General features: G+C 51.2%; 41 non-coding genes across 41 annotated transcripts; 31 read left to right on the top strand and 10 right to left on the bottom strand.

Moving 5' to 3' along the window:
- The first annotated feature begins 328 nt into the window (after positions 1-328).
- Positions 329-401, top strand: Trnav-cac (transfer RNA valine (anticodon CAC)). The gene has a single exon. It is a non-coding gene; the product is annotated as a tRNA-Val (tRNA).
- Positions 402-559: 158 nt separating this feature from the next.
- Trnav-aac (transfer RNA valine (anticodon AAC)) lies at positions 560-632 on the top strand. Its single transcript has one exon. It is a non-coding gene; the product is annotated as a tRNA-Val (tRNA).
- A 791-nt stretch (positions 633-1,423) lies between these two features.
- On the top strand, positions 1,424-1,496 carry Trnav-cac (transfer RNA valine (anticodon CAC)). Its single transcript has one exon. It is a non-coding gene; the product is annotated as a tRNA-Val (tRNA).
- A 158-nt stretch (positions 1,497-1,654) lies between these two features.
- Positions 1,655-1,727, top strand: Trnav-aac (transfer RNA valine (anticodon AAC)). Its single transcript has one exon. It is a non-coding gene; the product is annotated as a tRNA-Val (tRNA).
- Positions 1,728-1,921: 194 nt separating this feature from the next.
- On the bottom strand, positions 1,922-1,993 carry Trnat-agu (transfer RNA threonine (anticodon AGU)). The gene has a single exon. It is a non-coding gene; the product is annotated as a tRNA-Thr (tRNA).
- Positions 1,994-2,395: 402 nt separating this feature from the next.
- Trnav-cac (transfer RNA valine (anticodon CAC)) lies at positions 2,396-2,468 on the top strand. Its single transcript has one exon. It is a non-coding gene; the product is annotated as a tRNA-Val (tRNA).
- A 158-nt stretch (positions 2,469-2,626) lies between these two features.
- Positions 2,627-2,699, top strand: Trnav-aac (transfer RNA valine (anticodon AAC)). The gene has a single exon. It is a non-coding gene; the product is annotated as a tRNA-Val (tRNA).
- Positions 2,700-2,893: 194 nt separating this feature from the next.
- Positions 2,894-2,965, bottom strand: Trnap-agg (transfer RNA proline (anticodon AGG)). The gene has a single exon. It is a non-coding gene; the product is annotated as a tRNA-Pro (tRNA).
- Positions 2,966-3,367: 402 nt separating this feature from the next.
- Trnav-cac (transfer RNA valine (anticodon CAC)) lies at positions 3,368-3,440 on the top strand. Its single transcript has one exon. It is a non-coding gene; the product is annotated as a tRNA-Val (tRNA).
- Positions 3,441-3,598: 158 nt separating this feature from the next.
- Positions 3,599-3,671, top strand: Trnav-aac (transfer RNA valine (anticodon AAC)). The gene has a single exon. It is a non-coding gene; the product is annotated as a tRNA-Val (tRNA).
- Positions 3,672-4,339: 668 nt separating this feature from the next.
- Positions 4,340-4,412, top strand: Trnav-cac (transfer RNA valine (anticodon CAC)). The gene has a single exon. It is a non-coding gene; the product is annotated as a tRNA-Val (tRNA).
- A 158-nt stretch (positions 4,413-4,570) lies between these two features.
- On the top strand, positions 4,571-4,643 carry Trnav-aac (transfer RNA valine (anticodon AAC)). The gene has a single exon. It is a non-coding gene; the product is annotated as a tRNA-Val (tRNA).
- A 194-nt stretch (positions 4,644-4,837) lies between these two features.
- On the bottom strand, positions 4,838-4,909 carry Trnap-agg (transfer RNA proline (anticodon AGG)). Its single transcript has one exon. It is a non-coding gene; the product is annotated as a tRNA-Pro (tRNA).
- Positions 4,910-5,310: 401 nt separating this feature from the next.
- On the top strand, positions 5,311-5,383 carry Trnav-cac (transfer RNA valine (anticodon CAC)). Its single transcript has one exon. It is a non-coding gene; the product is annotated as a tRNA-Val (tRNA).
- A 158-nt stretch (positions 5,384-5,541) lies between these two features.
- Positions 5,542-5,614, top strand: Trnav-aac (transfer RNA valine (anticodon AAC)). Its single transcript has one exon. It is a non-coding gene; the product is annotated as a tRNA-Val (tRNA).
- A 667-nt stretch (positions 5,615-6,281) lies between these two features.
- Positions 6,282-6,354, top strand: Trnav-cac (transfer RNA valine (anticodon CAC)). The gene has a single exon. It is a non-coding gene; the product is annotated as a tRNA-Val (tRNA).
- Positions 6,355-6,512: 158 nt separating this feature from the next.
- Positions 6,513-6,585, top strand: Trnav-aac (transfer RNA valine (anticodon AAC)). Its single transcript has one exon. It is a non-coding gene; the product is annotated as a tRNA-Val (tRNA).
- A 668-nt stretch (positions 6,586-7,253) lies between these two features.
- Positions 7,254-7,326, top strand: Trnav-cac (transfer RNA valine (anticodon CAC)). Its single transcript has one exon. It is a non-coding gene; the product is annotated as a tRNA-Val (tRNA).
- A 149-nt stretch (positions 7,327-7,475) lies between these two features.
- On the top strand, positions 7,476-7,548 carry Trnav-aac (transfer RNA valine (anticodon AAC)). Its single transcript has one exon. It is a non-coding gene; the product is annotated as a tRNA-Val (tRNA).
- Positions 7,549-7,742: 194 nt separating this feature from the next.
- Positions 7,743-7,814, bottom strand: Trnap-agg (transfer RNA proline (anticodon AGG)). Its single transcript has one exon. It is a non-coding gene; the product is annotated as a tRNA-Pro (tRNA).
- A 402-nt stretch (positions 7,815-8,216) lies between these two features.
- On the top strand, positions 8,217-8,289 carry Trnav-cac (transfer RNA valine (anticodon CAC)). Its single transcript has one exon. It is a non-coding gene; the product is annotated as a tRNA-Val (tRNA).
- Positions 8,290-8,438: 149 nt separating this feature from the next.
- On the top strand, positions 8,439-8,511 carry Trnav-aac (transfer RNA valine (anticodon AAC)). Its single transcript has one exon. It is a non-coding gene; the product is annotated as a tRNA-Val (tRNA).
- Positions 8,512-8,705: 194 nt separating this feature from the next.
- On the bottom strand, positions 8,706-8,777 carry Trnap-agg (transfer RNA proline (anticodon AGG)). The gene has a single exon. It is a non-coding gene; the product is annotated as a tRNA-Pro (tRNA).
- A 633-nt stretch (positions 8,778-9,410) lies between these two features.
- Trnav-aac (transfer RNA valine (anticodon AAC)) lies at positions 9,411-9,483 on the top strand. Its single transcript has one exon. It is a non-coding gene; the product is annotated as a tRNA-Val (tRNA).
- A 194-nt stretch (positions 9,484-9,677) lies between these two features.
- Trnap-agg (transfer RNA proline (anticodon AGG)) lies at positions 9,678-9,749 on the bottom strand. The gene has a single exon. It is a non-coding gene; the product is annotated as a tRNA-Pro (tRNA).
- Positions 9,750-10,151: 402 nt separating this feature from the next.
- Trnav-cac (transfer RNA valine (anticodon CAC)) lies at positions 10,152-10,224 on the top strand. Its single transcript has one exon. It is a non-coding gene; the product is annotated as a tRNA-Val (tRNA).
- Positions 10,225-10,382: 158 nt separating this feature from the next.
- Trnav-aac (transfer RNA valine (anticodon AAC)) lies at positions 10,383-10,455 on the top strand. Its single transcript has one exon. It is a non-coding gene; the product is annotated as a tRNA-Val (tRNA).
- Positions 10,456-10,649: 194 nt separating this feature from the next.
- On the bottom strand, positions 10,650-10,721 carry Trnap-agg (transfer RNA proline (anticodon AGG)). Its single transcript has one exon. It is a non-coding gene; the product is annotated as a tRNA-Pro (tRNA).
- Positions 10,722-11,122: 401 nt separating this feature from the next.
- Trnav-cac (transfer RNA valine (anticodon CAC)) lies at positions 11,123-11,195 on the top strand. Its single transcript has one exon. It is a non-coding gene; the product is annotated as a tRNA-Val (tRNA).
- Positions 11,196-11,353: 158 nt separating this feature from the next.
- On the top strand, positions 11,354-11,426 carry Trnav-aac (transfer RNA valine (anticodon AAC)). The gene has a single exon. It is a non-coding gene; the product is annotated as a tRNA-Val (tRNA).
- A 668-nt stretch (positions 11,427-12,094) lies between these two features.
- Positions 12,095-12,167, top strand: Trnav-cac (transfer RNA valine (anticodon CAC)). The gene has a single exon. It is a non-coding gene; the product is annotated as a tRNA-Val (tRNA).
- Positions 12,168-12,325: 158 nt separating this feature from the next.
- Positions 12,326-12,398, top strand: Trnav-aac (transfer RNA valine (anticodon AAC)). Its single transcript has one exon. It is a non-coding gene; the product is annotated as a tRNA-Val (tRNA).
- A 194-nt stretch (positions 12,399-12,592) lies between these two features.
- Positions 12,593-12,664, bottom strand: Trnap-agg (transfer RNA proline (anticodon AGG)). The gene has a single exon. It is a non-coding gene; the product is annotated as a tRNA-Pro (tRNA).
- Positions 12,665-13,065: 401 nt separating this feature from the next.
- On the top strand, positions 13,066-13,138 carry Trnav-cac (transfer RNA valine (anticodon CAC)). Its single transcript has one exon. It is a non-coding gene; the product is annotated as a tRNA-Val (tRNA).
- Positions 13,139-13,296: 158 nt separating this feature from the next.
- On the top strand, positions 13,297-13,369 carry Trnav-aac (transfer RNA valine (anticodon AAC)). The gene has a single exon. It is a non-coding gene; the product is annotated as a tRNA-Val (tRNA).
- Positions 13,370-14,037: 668 nt separating this feature from the next.
- Positions 14,038-14,110, top strand: Trnav-cac (transfer RNA valine (anticodon CAC)). The gene has a single exon. It is a non-coding gene; the product is annotated as a tRNA-Val (tRNA).
- A 158-nt stretch (positions 14,111-14,268) lies between these two features.
- Trnav-aac (transfer RNA valine (anticodon AAC)) lies at positions 14,269-14,341 on the top strand. The gene has a single exon. It is a non-coding gene; the product is annotated as a tRNA-Val (tRNA).
- Positions 14,342-14,535: 194 nt separating this feature from the next.
- On the bottom strand, positions 14,536-14,607 carry Trnap-agg (transfer RNA proline (anticodon AGG)). The gene has a single exon. It is a non-coding gene; the product is annotated as a tRNA-Pro (tRNA).
- Positions 14,608-15,009: 402 nt separating this feature from the next.
- Trnav-cac (transfer RNA valine (anticodon CAC)) lies at positions 15,010-15,082 on the top strand. The gene has a single exon. It is a non-coding gene; the product is annotated as a tRNA-Val (tRNA).
- A 158-nt stretch (positions 15,083-15,240) lies between these two features.
- Trnav-aac (transfer RNA valine (anticodon AAC)) lies at positions 15,241-15,312 on the top strand. Its single transcript has one exon. It is a non-coding gene; the product is annotated as a tRNA-Val (tRNA).
- Positions 15,313-15,506: 194 nt separating this feature from the next.
- On the bottom strand, positions 15,507-15,578 carry Trnap-agg (transfer RNA proline (anticodon AGG)). Its single transcript has one exon. It is a non-coding gene; the product is annotated as a tRNA-Pro (tRNA).
- Positions 15,579-20,116: the final 4,538 nt, after the last annotated feature.

Here is a 20,116-nt window from a genome sequence, read left to right as displayed (position 1 = left end):
TGGCGGGATGGGGGCGGCGCGAATTACCGCGGTCGGCGGCCTTCCTGGGCTATTGGTACCTTCATGTAGAGCTGCTCCTGGGCTCGTACTGCCTGCTGCTGAGAAAGTGATTGCTTTTGCTGATATGACTTGCAATAACGACTGCGCGAAACGCCGCTATCTCGTTAGGGGTGCTACGGCAGACACCCTCTCGAGAACCCCGAAGACTTCTTGAGCCCTCGGCTGCGATGGGTTCCAGGCTGACAAAAGTACTGCTGTGCGTGCATTCGCGGACGACAGAAGGCTGAGGCAAGTTCGAGTGAACAAGGATGGACTCCTCGGCTCCGTCGTTTCCGTAGTGTAGCGGTTATCACGTCTGCTTCACACGCAGAAGGGCCCCGGTTCGATCCCGGGCGGGAACAGCATTTTCCTGCCTATGTCGTATTGTACTCCAGTGAGCCTCGTCGTGTGTGCATCTGCTGCATGTCCCTTCGTTTTGCAAGTACCACATTTATTGAATTTTTTAGTTACGATGGCAACATCACTACAAGTTGTCTGTCAAGTAAGGTTTACTCAAGCAGTTTCCGTGGTGTAGCGGTTATCACGTCTGCCTAACACGCAGAAGGTCCCCGGTTCGATCCCGGGCGGAAACACTTTTTCATCACTTTAAGCAAGACTTACTAACATGCATCTGCTACCATCTGTACCCGAAACCTTCGTAATTGCCTTCATGCGTCGGACCAGACTGTCAATTGCTCACATCAAATAAGAAATTCATTTGATATTGGCGGCGAGCTTTTTGCGCTGACTCAGCCACTGACGTGCGATCAGTTTGCACAAAACGCTAGGGCTCGTCCGAGATTTGAACGCGGGACCTCCTGCACCCTAAGCAGGAATCATACCCCTAGACCAACGTGCCCTGTGGCACGTCGAATGCCAGTTATTCCAGTCCCTCGATGTCTTCCAGGGTGCTCTGGAAGTCTCGTTTAGGCTGGCGGGATGGGGCGGCGCGAATTCCCGCGGTCGGCGGCCTTCCTGGGCTATTGGTACCTTCATGTAGAGCTGCCTCCAGTCCCTCGATGTCTTCCAGGGTGCTCTGGAAGTCTCGTTTAGGCTGGCGGGATGGGGGCGGCGCGAATTCCCGCGGTCGGCGGCCTTCCTGGGCTATTGGTACCTTCATGTAGAGCTGCCCCTAGGCTCGCACTGCCTGCTGCTGAGAAAGTGATTGCTTTTGCTGATATGACTTGCAATAACGACTGCGCGAAACGCCGCTATCTCGTTAGGGGTGCTACGGCAGACACCCTCTCGAGAACCCCGAAGACTTCTTGAGCCCTCGGCTGCGATGGGTTCCAGGCTGACAAAAGAACTGTCGTGTGTGCATTCGCGGACGAGAGAAAGGCTGAGGCAAGTTCGAGTGAACAAGGATGGACTCCTCGGCTCCGTCGTTTCCGTAGTGTAGCGGTTATCACGTCTGCTTCACACGCAGAAGGTCCCCGGTTCGATCCCGGGTGGGAACAGTATTTTCCTGCCTATGTCGTATTGTACTCCAGTGAGCCTCGTCGTGTGTGGATCTGCTGCATGTCCCTTCGTTTTGCAAGTACCACATTTATTGAATTTTTTAGTTACGATGGCAACATAACTACAAGTTGTCTGTCAAGTAAGGTGCACTCAAGCAGTTTCCGTGGTGTAGCGGTTATCGCGTCTGCCTAACACGCAGAAGGTCCCCGGTTCGATCCCGGGCGGAAACACTTTTTCATCACTTTAAGCAAGACTTACTAACATGCATCTGCTACCATCTGTACCCGAAACCTTCGTAATTGGCTTCATGCGTCGGACCAGAGTGTCAATTGCTCACATCAAATAAGAAATTCATTTGATATTAGCGGCGAGATTTTTGCGCTGACTCAGCCACTGACGTGCGATCAGTTTGCACAAAACGCTAGGGCTCGTCCGGGATTTGAACCCGGGACCTCCTGCACACTAAGCAGGAATCATACCCCTAGACCAACGAGCCCTGTGGCACGTCGAATGCCAGTTATTCCAGTCCCTCGATGTCTTCCAGGGTGCTCTGGAAGTCTCGTTTAGGCTGGCGGGATGGGGGCGGCGCGAATTCCCGCGGTCGGCGGCCTTCCTGGGCTATTGGTACCTTCATGTAGAGCTGTCCCTGGGCTCGCACTGCCTGCTGCTGAGAAAGTGATTGCTTTTGCTGATATGAGTTGCAATAACGACTGCGCGAAACGCCGCTATCTCGTTAGGGGTGCTACGGCAGACACCCTCTCGAGAACCCCGAAGACTTCTTGAGCCCTCGGCTGCGATGGGTTCCAGGCTGACAAAAGAACTGTCGTGCGTGCATTCGCGGACGAGAGAAAGGCTGAGGCAAGTTCGAGTGAACAAGGATGGACTCCTCGGCTCCGTCGTTTCCGTAGTGTAGCGGTTATCACGTCTGCTTCACACGCAGAAGGGCCCCGGTTCGATCCCGGGCGGGAACAGCATTTTTCTGCCTATGTCGTATTGTACTCCAGTGAGCCTCGTCGTGTGTGCATCTGCTGCATGTCCCTTCGTTTTGCAAGTACCACATTTATTGAATTTTTTAGTTACGATGGCAACATCACTACAAGTTGTCTGTGAAGTAAGGTTCACTCAAGCAGTTTCCGTGGTGTAGCGGTTATCACGTCTGCCTAACACGCAGAAGGTCTCCGGTTCGATCCCGGGCGGAAGCACTTTTTCATCACTTTAAGCAAGACTTACTAACATGCATCTGCTACCATCTGTACCCGAAACCTTCGTATTTGCCTTCATGCGTCGGACCAGACTGTCAATTGCTCACATCAAATAAGAAATTCATTTGATATTGGCGGCGAGCTTTTTGCGCTGACTCAGCCACTGACGTGCGATCAGTTTGCACAAAACGCTAGGGCTCGTCCGAGATTTGAACGCGGGACCCCCTGCACCCTAAGCAGGAATCATACCCCTAGACCAACGAGCCCTGTGGCACGTCGAATGCCAGTTATTCCAGTCCCTCGATGTCTTCCAGGGTGCTCTGGAAGTCTCGTTTAGGCTGGCGGGATGGGGGCGGCGCGAATTACCGCGGTCGGCGGCCTTCCTGGGCTATTGGTACCTTCATGTAGAGCTGCTCCTGGGCTCGTACTGCCTGCTGCTGAGAAAGTGATTGCTTTTGCTGATATGACTTGCAATAACGACTGCGCGAAACGCCGCTATCTCGTTAGGGGTGCTACGGCAGACACCCACTCGAGAACCCCGAAGACTTCTTGAGCTCTCGGCTGCGATGGGTTCCAGGCTGACAAAAGAACTGTCGTGCGTGCATTCGCGGACGAGAGAAAGGCTGAGGCAAGTTCGAGTGAACAAGGATGGACTCCTCGGCTCCGTCGTTTCCGTAGTGTAGCGGTTATCACGTCTGCTTCACACGCAGAAGGGCCCCGGTTGGATCCCGGGCGGGAACAGCATTTTCCTGCCTATGTCGTATTGTACTCCAGTGAGCCTCGTCGTGTGTGCATCTGCTGCATGTCCCTTCGTTTTGCAAGTACCACATTTATTGAATTTTTTAGTTACGATGGCAACATCACTACAAGTTGTCTGTGAAGTAAGGTTTACTCAAGCAGTTTCCGTGGTGTAGCGGTTATCACGTCTGCCTAACACGCAGAAGGTCCCTGGTTCGATCCCGGGCGGAAACACTTTTTCATCACTTTAAGCAAGACTTACTAACATGCATCTGCTACCATCTGTACCCGAAACCTTCGTAATTGCCTCCATGCGTCGGACCAGACTGTCAATTGCTCACATCAAATAAGAAATTCCTTTGATATTGGCGGCGAGCTTTTTGCGCTGACTCAGCCACTGACGTGCGATCAGTTTGCACAAAACGCTAGCGCTCGTCCGAGATTTGAACGCGGGACCTCCTGCACCCTAAGCAGGAATCATACGCCTAGACCAACGTGCCCTGTGGCACGTCGAATGCCAGTTATTCCAGTCCCTCGATGTCTTCCAGGGTGCTCTGGAAGTCTCGTTTAGGCTGGCGGGATGGGGGCGGCGCGAATTCCCGCGGTCGGCGGCCTTCCTGGGCTATTGGTACCTTCATGTAGAGCTGCCCCTAGGCTCGCACTGCCTGCTGCTGAGAAAGTGATTGCTTTTGCTGATATGACTTGCAATAACGACTGCGCGAAACGCCGCTATCTCGTTAGGGGTGCTACGGCAGACACCCTCTCGAGAACCCCGAAGACTTCTTGAGCCCTCGGCTGCGATGGGTTCCAGGCTGACAAAAGAACTGTCGTGTGTGCATTCGCGGACGAGAGAAAGGCTGAGGCAAGTTCGAGTGAACAAGGATGGACTCCTCGGCTCCGTCGTTTCCGTAGTGTAGCGGTTATCACGTCTGCTTCACACGCAGAAGGTCCCCGGTTCGATCCCGGGCGGGAACAGTATTTTCCTGCCTATTTCGTATTGTACTCCAGTGAGCCTCGTCGTGTGTGGATCTGCTGCATGTCCCTTCGTTTTGCAAGTACCACATTTATTGAATTTTTTAGTTACGATGGCAACATCACTACAAGTTGTCTGTCAAGTAAGGTGCACTCAAGCAGTTTCCGTGGTGTAGCGGTTATCACGTCTGCCTAACACGCAGAAGGTCCCCGGTTCGATCCCGGGCGGAAACACTTTTTCATCACTTTAAGCAAGACTTACTAACATGCATCTGCTACCATCTGTACCCGAAACCTTCGTAATTGGCTTCATGCGTCGGACCAGAGTGTCAATTGCTCACATCAAATAAGAAATTCATTTGATATTAGCGGCGAGCTTTTTGCGCTGACTCAGCCACTGACGTGCGATCAGTTTGCACAAAACGCTAGGGCTTGTCCGGGATTTGAACCCGGGACCTCCTGCACCCTAAGCAGGAATCATACCCCTAGACCAACGAGCCCTGTGGCACGTCGAATGCCAGTTATTCCAGTCCCTCGATGTCTTCCAGGGTGCTCTGGAAGTCTCGTTTAGGCTGGCGGGATGGGGGCGGCGCGAATTCCCGCGGTCGGCGGCCTTCCTGGGCTATTGGTACCTTCATGTAGAGCTCCCCTGGGCTCGCACTGCCTGCTGCTGAGAAAGTGATTGCTTTTGCTGATATGACTTGCAATAACGACTGCGCGAAACGCCGCTATCTCGTTAGGGGTGCTACGGCAGACACCCTCTCGAGAACCCCGAAGACTTCTTGAGCCCTCGGCTGCGATGGGTTCCAGGCTGACAAAAGAACTGTCGTGCGTGCATTCGCGGACGAGAGAAAGGCTGAGGCACGTTCGAGTGAACAAGGATGGACTCCTCGGCTCCGTCGTTTCCGTAGTGTAGCGGTTATCACGTCTGCTTCACACGCAGAAGGGCCCCGGTTCGATCCCGGGCGGGAACAGCATTTTCCTGCCTATGTCGTATTGTACTCCAGTGAGCCTCGTCGTGTGTGCATCTGCTGCATGTCCCTTCGTTTTGCAAGTACCACATTTATTGAATTTTTTAGTTACGATGGCAACATCACTACAAGTTGTCTGTGAAGTAAGGTTCACTCAAGCAGTTTCCGTGGTGTAGCGGTTATCACGTCTGCCTAACACGCAGAAGGTCCCCGGTTCGATCCCGGGCGGAAACACTTTTTCATCACTTTAAGCAAGACTTACTAACATGCATCTGCTACCATCTGTACCCGAAACCTTCGTAATTGGCTTCATGCGTCGGACCAGAGTGTCAATTGCTCACATCAAATAAGAAATTCATTTGATATTGGCGGCGAGCTTTTTGCGCTGACTCAGCCACTGACGTGCGATCAGTTTGCACAAAACTCTAGGGCTCGTCCGAGATTTGAACGCGGGACCTCCTGCACCCTAAGCAGGAATCATACCCCTAGACCAACGTGCCCTGTGGCACGTCGAATGCCAGTTATTCCAGTCCCTCGATGTCTTCCAGGGTGCTCTGGAAGTCTCGTTTAGGCTGGCGGGATGGGGGCGGCGCGAATTCCCGCGGTCGGCGGCCTTCCTGGGCTATTGGTACCTTCATGTAGAGCTGCCCCTGGGCTCGCACTGCCTGCTGCTGAGAAAGTGATTGCTTTTGCTGATATGACTTGCAATAACGACTGCGCGAAACGCCGCTATCTCGTTAGGGGTGCTACGGCAGACACCCTCTCGAGAACCCCGAAGACTTCTTGAGCCCTCGGCTGCGATGGGTTCCAGGCTGACAAAAGAACTGTCGTGCGTGCATTCGCGGACGAGAGAAGGCTGAGGCAAGTTCGAGTGAACAAGGATGGACTCCTCGGCTCCGTCGTTTCCGTAGTGTAGCGGTTATCACGTCTGCTTCACACGCAGAAGGGCCCCGGTTCGATCCCGGGCGGGAACAGCATTTTCCTGCCTATGTCGTATTGTACTCCAGTGAGCCTCGTCGTGTGTGCATCTGCTGCATGTCCCTTCGTTTTGCAAGTACCACATTTATTGAATTTTTTAGTTACGATGGCAACATCACTACAAGTTGTCTGTGAAGTAAGGTTTACTCAAGCAGTTTCCGTGGTGTAGCGGTTATCACGTCTGCCTAACACGCAGAAGGTCCCCGGTTCGATCCCGGGCGGAAACACTTTTTCATCACTTTAAGCAAGACTTACTAACATGCATCTGCTACCATCTGTACCCGAAACCTTCGTAATTGCCTTCATGCGTCGGACCAGACTGTCAATTGCTCACATCAAATAAGAAATTCATTTGATATTGGCGGCGGGCTTTTTCCGCTGACTCAGCCACTGACGTGCGATAAGTTTGCACAAAACGCTAGGGCTCGTCCGAGATTTGAACGCGGGACCTCCTGCACCCCAAGCAGGAATCATACCCCTAGACCAACGTGCCCTGTGGCACGTCGAATGCCAGTTATTCCAGTCCCTCGATGTCTTCCAGGGTGCTCTGGAAGTCTCGTTTAGGCTGGCGGGATGGGGGCGGCGCGAATTCCCGCGGTCGGCGGCCTTCCTGGGCTATTGGTACCTTCATGTAGAGCTGCCCCTAGGCTCGCACTGCCTGCTGCTGAGAAAGTGATTGCTTTTGCTGATATGACTTGCAATAACGACTGCGCGAAACGCCGCTATCTCGTTAGGGGTGCTACGGCAGACACCCTCTCGAGAACCCCGAAGACTTCTTGAGCCCTCGGCTGCGATGGGTTCCAGGCTGACAAAAGAACTGTCGTGTGTGCATTCGCGGACGAGAGAAAGGCTGAGGCAAGTTCGAGTGAACAAGGATGGACTCCTCGGCTCCGTCGTTTCCGTAGTGTAGCGGTTATCACGTCTGCTTCACACGCAGAAGGTCCCCGGTTCTATCCCGGGCGGGAACAGTATTTTCCTGCCTATGTCGTATTGTACTCCAGTGAGCCTCGTCGTGTGTGCATGTCCTTTCGTTTTGCAAGTACCACATTTATTGAATTTTTTAGTTACGATGGCAACATCACTACAAGTTGTCTGTGAAGTAAGGTTCACTCAAGCAGTTTCCGTGGTGTAGCGGTTATCACGTCTGCCTAACACGCAGATGGTCCCCGGTTCGATCCCGGGCGGAAACACTTTTTCATCACTTTAAGCAAGACTTACTAACATGCATCTGCTACCATCTGTACCCGAAACCTTCGTAATTGCCTTCATGCGTCGGACCAGACTGTCAATTGCTCACATCAAATAAGAAATTCATTTGATATTGGCGGCGAGCTTTTTGCGCTGACTCAGCCACTGACGTGCGATCAGTTTGCACAAAACGCTAGGGCTCGTCCGAGAATTGAACGCGGGACCCCCTGCACCCTAAGCAGGAATCATACCCCTAGACCAACGAGCCCTGTGGCACGTCGAATGCCAGTTATTCCAGTCCCTCGATGTCTTCCAGGGTGCTCTGGAAGTCTCGTTTAGGCTGGCGGGATGGGGGCGGCGCGAATTCCCGCGGTCGGCGGCCTTCCTGGGCTATTGGTACCTTCATGTAGAGCTGCCCCTGGGCTCGCACTGCCTGCTGCTGAGAAAGTGATTGCTTTTGCTGATATGACTTGCAATAACGACTGCGCGAAACGCCGCTATCTCGTTAGGGGTGCTACGGCAGACACCCTCTCGAGAACCCCGAAGACTTCTTGAGCCCTCGGCTGCGATGGGTTCCAGGCTGACAAAAGAACTGTCGTGCGTGCATTCGCGGACGAGAGAAAGGCTGAGGCAAGTTCGAGTGAACAAGGATGGACTCCTCGGCTCCGTCGTTTCCGTAGTGTAGCGGTTATCACGTCTGCTTCACACGCAGAAGGGCCCCGGTTCGATCCCGGGCGGGAACAGCATTTTCCTGCCTATGTCGTATTGTACTCCAGTGAGCCTCGTCGTGTGTGCATGTCCTTTCGTTTTGCAAGTACCACATTTATTGAATTTTTTAGTTACGATGGCAACATCACTACAAGTTGTCTGTGAAGTAAGGTTCACTCAAGCAGTTTCCGTGGTGTAGCGGTTATCACGTCTGCCTAACACGCAGATGGTCCCCGGTTCGATCCCGGGCGGAAACACTTTTTCATCACTTTAAGCAAGACTTACTAACATGCATCTGCTACCATCTGTACCCGAAACCTTCGTAATTGCCTTCATGCGTCGGACCAGACTGTCAATTGCTCACATCAAATAAGAAATTCATTTGATATTGGCGGCGAGCTTTTTGCGCTGACTCAGCCACTGACGTGCGATCAGTTTGCACAAAACGCTAGGGCTCGTCCGAGATTTGAACGCGGGACCCCCTGCACCCTAAGCAGGAATCATACCCCTAGACCAACGAGCCCTGTGGCACGTCGAATGCCAGTTATTCCAGTCCCTCGATGTCTTCCAGGGTGCTCTGGAAGTCTCGTTTAGGCTGGCGGGATGGGGGCGGCGCGAATTCCCGCGGTCGGCGGCCTTCCTGGGCTATTGGTACCTTCATGTAGAGCTGCCCCTGGGCTCGCACTGCCTGCTGCTGAGAAAGTGATTGCTTTTGCTGATATGACTTGCAATAACGACTGCGCGAAACGCCGCTATCTCGTTAGGGGTGCTACGGCAGACACCCTCTCGAGAACCCCGAAGACTTCTTGAGCCCTCGGCTGCGATGGGTTCCAGGCTGACAAAAGAACTGTCGTGTGAGCATTCGCGGACGAGAGAAAGGCTGAGGCAAGTTCGAGTGAACAAGGATGGACTCCTCGGCTCCGTCGTTACCATAGTGTATCGGTTATCACGTCTGCTTCACACGCTGAAGGTCCCCGGTTCGATCGCGGGCGGGAACAGTATTTTCCTGCCTATGTCGTATTGTACTCCAGTGAGCCTCGTCGTGTGTGCATCTGCTGCATGTCCCTTCGTTTTGCAAGTACCACATTTATTGAATTTTTTTGTTACGATGGCAACATCACTACAAGTTGTCTGTCAAGTAAGGTGCACTCAAGCAGTTTCCGTGGTGTAGCGGTTATCACGTCTGCCTAACACGCAGAAGGTCCCCGGTTCGATCCCGGGCGGAAACACCTTTTCCTCACTTTAAGCAAGACTTACTAACATGCATCTGCTACCATCTGTACCCGAAACCTTCGTAATTGCCTTCATGCGTCGGACCAGAGTGTCAATTGCTCACATCAAATAAGAAATTCATTTGATATTGGCGGCGAGCTTTTTGCGCTGACTCAGCCACTGACGTGCGATCAGTATGCACAAAACGCTAGGGCTCGTCCAGGATTTGAACCCGGGACCTCCTGCACCCTAAGCAGGAATCAAACCCCTAGACCAACGAGCCCTGTGGCACGTCGAATGCCAGTTATTCCAGTCCCTCGATGTCTTCCAGGGTGCTCTGGAAGTCTCGTTTAGGCTGGCGGGATGGGGGCGGCGCGAATTCCCGCGGTCGGCGGCCTTCCTGGGCTATTGGTACCTTCATGTAGAGCTGCCCCTGGGCACGCACTGCCTGCTGCTGAGAAAGTGATTGCTTTTGCTGATATGACTTGCAATAACGACTGCGCGAAACGCCGCTATCTCGTTAGGGGTGCTACGGCAGACACCCTCTCGAGAACCCCGAAGACTTCTTGAGCCCTCGGCTGCGATGGGTTCCAGGCTGACAAAAGAACTGTCATGTGTGCATTCGCGGACGAGAGAAAGTCTGAGGCAAGTTCGAGTGAACAAGGATGGACTCCTCGGCTCCGTCGTTTCCGTAGTGTAGCGGTTATCACGTCTGCTTCACACGCAGAAGGTCCCCGGTTCGATCCCTGGCGGGAACAGTATTTTCCTGCCTTTGTCGTATTGTACTCCAGTGAGCCTCGTTGTGTGTGCATCTGCTGCATGTCCCTTCGTTTTGCAAGTACCACATTTATTGAATTTTTTAGTTACGATGGCAACATCACTACAAGTTGTCTGTCAAGTAAGGTGCACTCAAGCAGTTTCCGTGGTGTAGCGGTTATCAAGTCTGCCTAACACGCAGAAAGTCCCCGGTTCGATCCCGGGCGGAAACACTTTTTCCTCACTTTAAGCAAGACCTACTAACATGCATCTGCTACCATCTGTACCCGAAACCTTCGTAATTGCCTTCATGCGTCGGACCAGAGTGTCAATTGCTCACATCAAATAAGAAATTCATTTGATATTGGTGGCGAGCTCTTTGCGCTGACTCAGCCACTGACGTGCGATCAGTTTGCACAAAACGCTAGGGCTGGTCCGGGATTTGAACCCGGGACCTCCTGCACCCTAAGCAGGAATCATACCCCTAGACCAACAAGCCCTGTGGCACGTCGAATGCCAGTTATTCCAGTCCCTCGATGTTTTCCAGGGTGCTCTGGAAGTCTCGTTTAGGCTGGCGGGATGGGGGCGGCGCGAATTCCCGCGGTCGGCGGCCTTCCTGGGCTATTGGTACCTTCATGAAGAGCTGCCCCTGGGCTCGCACTGCCTGCTGCTGAGAAAGTGATTGCTTTTGCTGATATGACTTGCAATAACGACTGCGCGAAACGCCGCTATCTCGTTAGGGGCGCTACGGCAGACACCCTCTCGAGAACCCCGAAACTTCTTGAGCCCTCGGCTGCGATGGGTTCCAGGCTGACATAAGAACTGTCGTGTGTGCATTCGCGGACGAGAGAAAGGCTGAGGCAAGTTCGAGTGAACAAGGATGGACTCCTCGGCTCCGTCGTTTCCGTAGTGTAGCGGTTATCACGTCTGCTTCACACGCAGTAGGTCCCCGGTTCGATCCCGGGCGGGAGCAGTATTTTCCTGCCTATGTCGTATTGTACTCCAGTGAGCCTCGTCGTGTGTGCATCTGCTGCATGTCCCTTCGTTTTGCAAGTACCACATTTATTGAATTTTTTAGTTACGATGGCAACATCACTCCAAGTTGTCTGTCAAGTAAGGTGCACTCAAGCAGTTTCCGTGGTGTAGCGGTTATCACGTCTGCCTAACACGCAGAAGGTTCCCGGTTCGATCCCGGGCGGAAACACCTTTTCCTCACTTTAAGCAAGACTTACTAACATGCATCTGCTACCATCTGTACCCGAAACCTTCGTAATTGCCTTCATGCGTCGGACCAGAGTGTCAATTGCTCACATCAAATAAGAAATTCATTTGATATTGGCGGCGAGCATTTTGCGCTGACTCAGCCACTGACGTGCGATCAGTTTGCACAAAACGCTAGGGCTCGTCCGGGATTTGAACCCGGGACCTCCTGAAACCTAAGCAGGAATCATACCCCTAGACCAACGAGCCCTGTGGCACGTCAAATGCCAGTTATTCCAGTCCCTCGATGTCTTCCAGGGTGCTCAGGAAGTCTCGTTTAGGCTGGCGGGATGGGGGCGGCGCGAATTCCCGCGGTCGGCGGCCTTCCTGGGCTATTGGTACCTTCATGTAGAGCTGCCCCTGGGCTCGCACTGCCTGCTGCTGAGAAAGTGATTGCTTTTGCTGATATGACTTGCAATAACGACTGCGCGAAACGCCGCTATCTCGTTAGGGGTGCTACGGCAGACACCCTCTCGAGAACCCCGAAGACTTCTTGAGCCCTCGGCTGCGATGGGTTCCAGGCTGACAAAAGAACTGTCGTGTGAGCATTCGCGGACGAGAGAAAGGCTGAGGCAAGTTCGAGTGAACAAGGATGGACTCCTCGGCTCCGTCGTTTCCGTAGTGTAGCGGTTATCACGTCTGCTTCACACGCAGAAGGTCCCCGGTTCGATCCCTGGCGGGAACAGTATTTTCCTGCCTTTGTCGTATTGTACTCCAGTGAGCCTCGTTGTGTGTGCATCTGCTGCATGTCCCTTCGTTTTGCAAGTACCACATTTATTGAATTTTTTAGTTACGATGGCAACATCACTACAAGTTGTCTGTCAAGTAAGGTGCACTCAAGCAGTTTCCGTGGTGTAGCGGTTATCAAGTCTGCCTAACACGCAGAAAGTCCCCGGTTCGATCCCGGGCGGAAACACTTTTTCCTCACTTTAAGCAAGACCTACTAACATGCATCTGCTACCATCTGTACCCGAAACCTTCGTAATTGCCTTCATGCGTCGGACCAGAGTGTCAATTGCTCACATCAAATAAGAAATTCATTTGATATTGGTGGCGAGCTCTTTGCGCTGACTCAGCCACTGACGTGCGATCAGTTTGCACAAAACGCTAGGGCTGGTCCGGGATTTGAACCCGGGACCTCCTGCACCCTAAGCAGGAATCATACCCCTAGACCAACAAGCCCTGTGGCACGTCGAATGCCAGTTATTCCAGTCCCTCGATGTTTTCCAGGGTGCTCTGGAAGTCTCGTTTAGGCTGGCGGGATGGGGGCGGCGCGAATTCCCGCGGTCGGCGGCCTTCCTGGGCTATTGGTACCTTCATGAAGAGCTGCCCCTGGGCTCGCACTGCCTGCTGCTGAGAAAGTGATTGCTTTTGCTGATATGACTTGCAATAACGACTGCGCGAAACGCCGCTATCTCGTTAGGGGCGCTACGGCAGACACCCTCTCGAGAACCCCGAAACTTCTTGAGCCCTCGGCTGCGATGGGTTCCAGGCTGACATAAGAACTGTCGTGTGTGCATTCGCGGACGAGAGAAAGGCTGAGGCAAGTTCGAGTGAACAAGGATGGACTCCTCGGCTCCGTCGTTTCCGTAGTGTAGCGGTTATCACGTCTGCTTCACACGCAGTAGGTCCCCGGTTCGATCCCGGGCGGGAGCAGTATTTTCCTGCCTATGTCGTATTGTACTCCAGTGAGCCTCGTCGTGTGTGCATCTGCTGCATGTCCCTTCGTTTTGCAAGTACCACATTTATTGAATTTTTTAGTTACGATGGCAACATCACTACAAGTTGTCTGTCAAGTAAGGTGCACTCAAGCAGTTTCCGTGGTGTAGCGGTTATCACGTCTGCCTAACACGCAGAAGGTTCCCGGTTCGATCCCGGGCGGAAACACCTTTTCCTCACTTTAAGCAAGACTTACTAACATGCATCTGCTACCATCTGTACCCGAAACCTTCGTAATTGCCTTCATGCGTCGGACCAGAGTGTCAATTGCTCACATCAAATAAGAAATTCATTTGATATTGGCGGCGAGCATTTTGCGCTGACTCAGCCACTGACGTGCGATCAGTTTGCACAAAACGCTAGGGCTCGTCCGGGATTTGAACCCGGGACCTCCTGAAACCTAAGCAGGAATCATACCCCTAGACCAACGAGCCCTGTGGCACGTCAAATGCCAGTTATTCCAGTCCCTCGATGTCTTCCAGGGTGCTCAGGAAGTCTCGTTTAGGCTGGCGGGATGGGGGCGGCGCGAATTCCCGCGGTCGGCGGCCTTCCTGGGCTATTGGTACCTTCATGTAGAGCTGCCCCTGGGCTCGCACTGCCTGCTGCTGAGAAAGTGATTGCTTTTGCTGATATGACTTGCAATAACGACTGCGCGAAACGCCGCTATCTCGTTAGGGGTGCTACGGCAGACACCCTCTCGAGAACCCCGAAGACTTCTTGAGCCCTCGGCTGCGATGGGTTCCAGGCTGACAAAAGAACTGTCGTGTGAGCATTCGCGGACGAGAGAAAGGCTGAGGCAAGTTCGAGTGAACAAGGATGGACTCCTCGGCTCCGTCGTTTCCATAGTGTAGCCGTTATCACGTCTGCTTCACACGCAGAAGGTCCCCGGTTCGATCCCGGGCGGGAACAGTATTTTCCTGCCTATGTCGTATTGTACTCCAGTGAGCCTCGTCGTGTGTGCATCTGCTGCATGTCCCTTCGTTTTGCAAGTACCACATTTATTGAATTTTTTAGTTACGATGGCAACATCACTACAAGTTGTCTGTCAAGTAAGGTGCACTCAAGCAGTTTCCGTGGTGTAGCGGTTATCACGTCTGCCTAACACGCAGAAGGTCCCCGGTTCGATCCCGGGCGGAAACACCTTTTCCTCACTTTAAGCAAGACTTACTAACATGCATCTGCTACCATCTGTACCCGAAACCTTCGTAATTGCCTTCATGCGTCGGACCAGAGTGTCAATTGCTCACATCAAATAAGAAATTCATTTGATATTGGTGGCGAGCTTTTTGCGCTGACTCAGCCACTGACGTGCGATCAGTTTGCACAAAACGCTAGGGCTGGTCCGGGATTTGAACCCGGGACCTCCTGCACCCTAAGCAGGAATCATACCCCTAGACCAACGAGCCCTGTGACACGTCGCATGCCAGTTATTCCAGTCCCTCGATGTCTTCCAGGGTGCTCTGGAAGTCTCGTTTAGGCTGGCGGGATGGGGGCGGCGCGAATTCCCGCGGTCGGCGGCCTTCCTGGGCTATTGGTACCTTCATGTAGAGCTGCCGCTGGGCGCGCACTGCCTGCTGCTAAGGAGGTGATTGTTTTTGCTGATGTGACTTGCAATAACGACTGCGCGAAACGCCGCTATCTCGTTAGGGGTGCTTCGGCAGACACCCTCTCGAGAACCCCGAAGACTTCTTGAGCCCTCGGCTGCGATGGGTTCCAGGCTGACAAAAGAACTGTCGTGTGAGCATTCGCGGACGAGAGAAAGGCTGAGGCAAGTTCGAGTGAACAAGGATGGACTCCTCGGCTCCATCGTTTCCATAGTGTAGCGGTTATCACGTCTGCTTCACACGCAGAAGGTCCCCGGTTCGATCCCGGGCGGGAACAGTATTTTCCTGCCTATGTCGTATTGTACTCCAGTGAGCCTCGTCGTGTGTGCATCTGCTGCATGTCCCTTCGTTTTGCAAGTACCACATTTATTGAATTTTTTAGTTACGATGGCAACATCACTACAAGTTGTCTGTGAAGTAAGGTGCACTCAAGCAGTTTCCGTGGTGTAGCGGTTATCACGTCTGCCTAACACGCAGAAGGCCCCGGTTCGATCCCGGGCGGAAACACTTTTTCATCACTTTAAGCAAGACTTACTAACATGCATCTGCTACCATCTGTACCCGAAACCCTCGTAATTGCCTTCATGCGTCGGACCAGACTGTCAATTGCTCACATCAAATAAGAAATTCATTTGACATTGGCGGCGAGCTTTTTGCGCTGACTCAGCCACTGACGTGCGATCAGTTTGCTCAAAACGCTAGGGCTCGTCCAGGATTTGAACCCGGGACCTCCTGCACCCTAAGCAGGAATCATACCCCTAGACCAACGAGCCCTGTGGCACGTCGAATGCCAGTTATTCCAGTCCCTCGATGTCTTTATGTTTTTATTTATTTATTTAGTTGTTTATATATATATATATATATATATATATATATATATATATATATATATATATATATATATATATATATTGGAAAAGCATCAATATGGGACTGGAGCCAGATCATGCGGTTGATACATAAACGGGTGAAGGTTTCAGAGCTCGAACAGCTATCCAATACCTGTTCTATTGAATGCAATATGAAGCATATTACCGTTCTTGCGATGGTGATCCGCGTAGTTTCTAAGTTTAGTATATTCCGTTTCCATGTGTAACTGAAACTCGCTGTAATCTTCGCCCGTCAGCCGATTGAAGACATGACTTGTATATTGGCCCAACAGCCACATGACAGCATTATTTTTAGTTGGCGGAAAATATTTGACGTCTGGTCTGTGCAGTAAGTTCGTGTCGATGTTATTTTCAGAAGTCCGAGTTATAAGGGCGACTTTTTGACGAACCCATTGCCAATTGCGCATGCGGTGACTGCAAGTATATCTGTGGGGAACAGTATCCACTTGGTGACAATCTGAACAATGGGCTGTGTCGCTTAGCCCAATCACATGCAGGCGCTCATTTGTGCTGATAATGTTGTTAACCGTTTTGTACCATGTCGACCTGACCAAGGACGGAAGTACACTGCTGCTGATGTTCGCCCACAGGATTTCCCAATTGACTCCAGTGTGCTTTTGTTCGATTTTGTTCTTGCCCTCATATTGTTTCCTGTGCTCCTGAATGTCCTTGGCAGTTAAAGGTCGATGTTGGAGAAGGACCACGCTCAAGTAGCTCTTTTCCAGATAATATGTGCGGATGTGTGAGATCTGGTAGTCGATCGTCTGCACATTGATGGGCGGTTCTACGCTTTTCGGCGCGACTGCCTCAAACAACTTTGCCGTAAGGGTGTCAGAGTAGTTTTGGATTATGGATGTCATCCGTTTAATGTACAAAGCCATTGCTTTGGCGTTCAGATCGGTCAGACCCAGACCGCCATGCAGAGGGTCGAGGGTCACTGTCTTCACGTCAACTCGAAATATTTCCCCCCGCCACAGAAAATTGGTCAACTGGCTCATTATCTGTTTGGCTATGACAGTGGGGATTGGAAAGACCTGTGCCACATAATATGCTCGCGACAGGATACATGTATTTATAAATTTAACCCTCTGAATTTGGTCCATACTGCGATAAACGTTATCTATTAAAGCACCCTTGACTTTGAACAAGACATCCCGCCAATTTGCCGTTATCATCCTTTGTGGAGGGACCGTCAGTATCGTCCCAAGAGATTTGTGTTCCGTAACATGGGTAGCCCATTCTAGGCCGACATCGTCAAGTCCCCTTATACGTAGAAATTTGCTTTTAGTTTCATTCATTTTAGCGCCAGAAGCGGAACAATAGCGCCTGAGGTCTGCCTGCAGTGCAATCACATCATCCCTGTTCCTCACGACGATGCCGACATCATCAGCATATGCCCCAACTGCAGTTTTCTTCCCGGCGATCGTTATGCCCGTCATGTGCTCATGTACTAGCCGCAGCAGTGGTTCTAGGGAGATGACAAAGAGCAACATGGAAAGGGGGCTTCCTTGGGGGACACCCCTTGCGATGGTAATTGGTCTTGTGAGCTGCCAGTTGACGGAGATCGTGGCAGCCAGACCAGTGATCATATTGCGCACGACAGCGATGGAGTCATGCCCGAAGCCCATCCTCCGCATCGTTTCGAAGAGGTATTTATGGCTGACACTATCAAATGCTTTATAAAAATCGAGAAAAAGCGGCCGCAATTAATGGTGCTGGCAGACGACAGAGCGACGATATCTCTATATTGTGCTGTAGTCTGAAATATTGATCGCCTGTAAGCACAAGTTTGCTGTTGCCCAATTATGTTTGCGGTCAACGGCATCATTCGATTGTTTAAAGCTCTCGCAATAATCTTATAATCTGAATTAAGAAGAGAAATCGGCCGGAAGTTGTTAATCTTTTTACATCCCTTATTTTTAGGAATCAACACGATTTTACATTCTTTAAGTTCTGGTGGTACAAACTTTCCCCGCAGTACGTCGTTCACGGCTTGTGTCAACTTATCACCTATGATACTCCAATATCGTTGATAGAATTCGACCGGAAGGCCATCAGGGCCCGGCGATTTACTTTTAGGGGAGCCGCGAATTATTTCAAGGGCTTCATCTGGACTAACAGCTGAAAATAAGCTGGCGTTGTCGTCGGCAGTAATTGTGGAGGTTGTAAACGCAAATAACTCATCCAAATCGTCCTCTTGCGTTGCTTCTGCCTCATAATACCTGTGGATTTCTCTGATTATCTCGTTTTGCACAGTGAGGACAGTACCGTTTTCTAATTTAAGTTCGTCCATGAATATCCGTCGTCGGTGCTTGCGATGTTTAATCAAATGATATAACGCAGCCGTTTCGTCCTCGCTAACGGATCTGGCTTTTGACTTAAGTTTAAGACCCTCCAGTTGTTTTCTCTTTAAGCTTAATAATGTCGCTTTAATTTTCTTGATGTCGGACAGGCGCCTGTCTGAGCCATCTGCCTGATCATACAAATCCCTTAAGACCATGTAGTAAAATTCCATTGTACGGTGAACTGCCCGAGATCTCTCTATACTATAAGATATAATTACTTTCCGTAATTTGGGCTTCGCCTTGCGGGTCCACCACTCTAAAACACTCGGAAAGTTGTGTACAGAGCGCAAGCAAAATTCCCAAGCTGTCTTTAATTCGACCTCGAGCTCGTCGTCTGTTAAAAGGCCGACATTCATGCTCCACTGATTCCTAAACCAGTGAGTTGGTTGCCGGTCTAAGTTTATGCAGGCACTCACACTACAGTGATCAGAGAAGCTGACTGGAGTGATTTCCACTTGAAGCAAATTCCTCACTATGTGACTTGACATATAGATTCTATCAATCCTGCTACTGGAAGTATGTGAAATGTGCGTGTATTTCACAAGCGTGGGATACTTAACTTCCCACGCGTCCCTCAGTTTCATTTGGGAAACAAGAAAGTTTAATTCAGGGGAATAATTAAAATTGGGGGATTGATCTTTATGGTGCAATACACAATTAAAATCGCCGGCAATGATCAAGTTTGGCGAGTCTCTCCGCAGTAAGTAAATGATATCCTCCTTAAAAAACTTCGATCTGTCAGCGCGCCGTGTACTTCCAGATGGTGCATACAGATTGATTACACTGACGCCCATGATATTCACGCCTATGCCCCGTCCAGAGTCTAACTTTTCGACATCGGTTATAGGTATTCCTTCCCTAACTAAAATCGCTGTGCCAGCACTGAATTCAGGAGCGAAATTGTTTATTACAACATAGCCGGGAATGTTAAGTTGCCATGTTGCAACCTCCTGTAAAAGGGCAATATCTGTACCAGAGTCAAACAAAAATTGCTTTAATAAAGCAAGTTTTAACTCTGACGTAATCCTATTGATATTAAGGGAGGTGATAGTGTAGGCCTGTAGCATATAGGTAATGAGATGTAAAAGTATAACAAAACGATGGCATCGAGCTCAAGAGTGCCGGCTGCAGAATTAAAAAGGGTATAATGTGAGCAGCCATGAGAGGATTATTGGATCAAAAAGCAAAATAAAAACGATAACAAGTGATACACTACGAATCATAAGCCGGTTGTATCAAAAACGACACAGTGAATGCTGTGAACCATAACCGGAGAAAAGGACAGAAAAAAAAACACAAAGAAGCTTTGCAACCGTGTGCGACAGCATGGAACAAGCCTCGTACCAACGGAATTACTACTGTGGAGGATGGGCTTCGCCGAGTTCTTTGCTGTTGTCATCACCGGATCGTTCCCTCACAATTTCATAACTAATATTTCGTGGTACTATATCCGCTTGCGAGGAAGTGGAATTTCCCTTGTTGCGAGGAGCGGAGAGATTTGGCTGTGGATTGAGCCTTCGTCGTGGGGCGTTTTGAGGTCCCGAAGTTTTTGTGGATTCCTTGAGACGCGGTCGTGTCGTTGTCGCAGCACTGCTGCCGGCAGCTGGCAGGTTGGTAAACACTTGCACTTGTTTACTTCCGCCCGAAACTTGTTGTCGGGCGTCAGTTGTAGCGCGTTGTTGACACAACACGTCCTCACTGTATGCGCGTTGTAGCGGCTGTTGTCCTTCGGGCGCGGCACTCAAAATTGGAAGTTCCTGTTCATGACCCGGCGTCTCAGAATTCGGCATCCCCTCAAGTCCATCCGCACTGGCTTCAAAATCGACCCGCATAACATCATCTGGTACTAAATCCTCCGCGGTTGATGGTTTTGGTTTCCGGGCTGCAGGAGTCGCGGGAGATACTTCCTCATCCGAATGCTCATCACTACGTTCCAGCGGCCTTTTCTTTTGCTGAGATTCACTTTCAAGACAAACTGGCGCAGCAGTTTGCCGTCCGACGAGTGGTGGAAACGCATCAGCGGTTATGGGCGGGGTCTCGGAGGTAGTTGCCTGGGGAGCATCAACATCAGGGTCT

This window comes from Schistocerca cancellata, chromosome 2, assembly GCF_023864275.1.
Source record: "Schistocerca cancellata isolate TAMUIC-IGC-003103 chromosome 2, iqSchCanc2.1, whole genome shotgun sequence".
In the NCBI taxonomy this organism is placed as follows: Eukaryota; Metazoa; Arthropoda; class Insecta; order Orthoptera; family Acrididae; genus Schistocerca; species Schistocerca cancellata.
The sequence above is the reverse complement of the archived record's forward strand: the minus strand, read 5'-3'. Positions and strand labels throughout refer to the sequence as shown.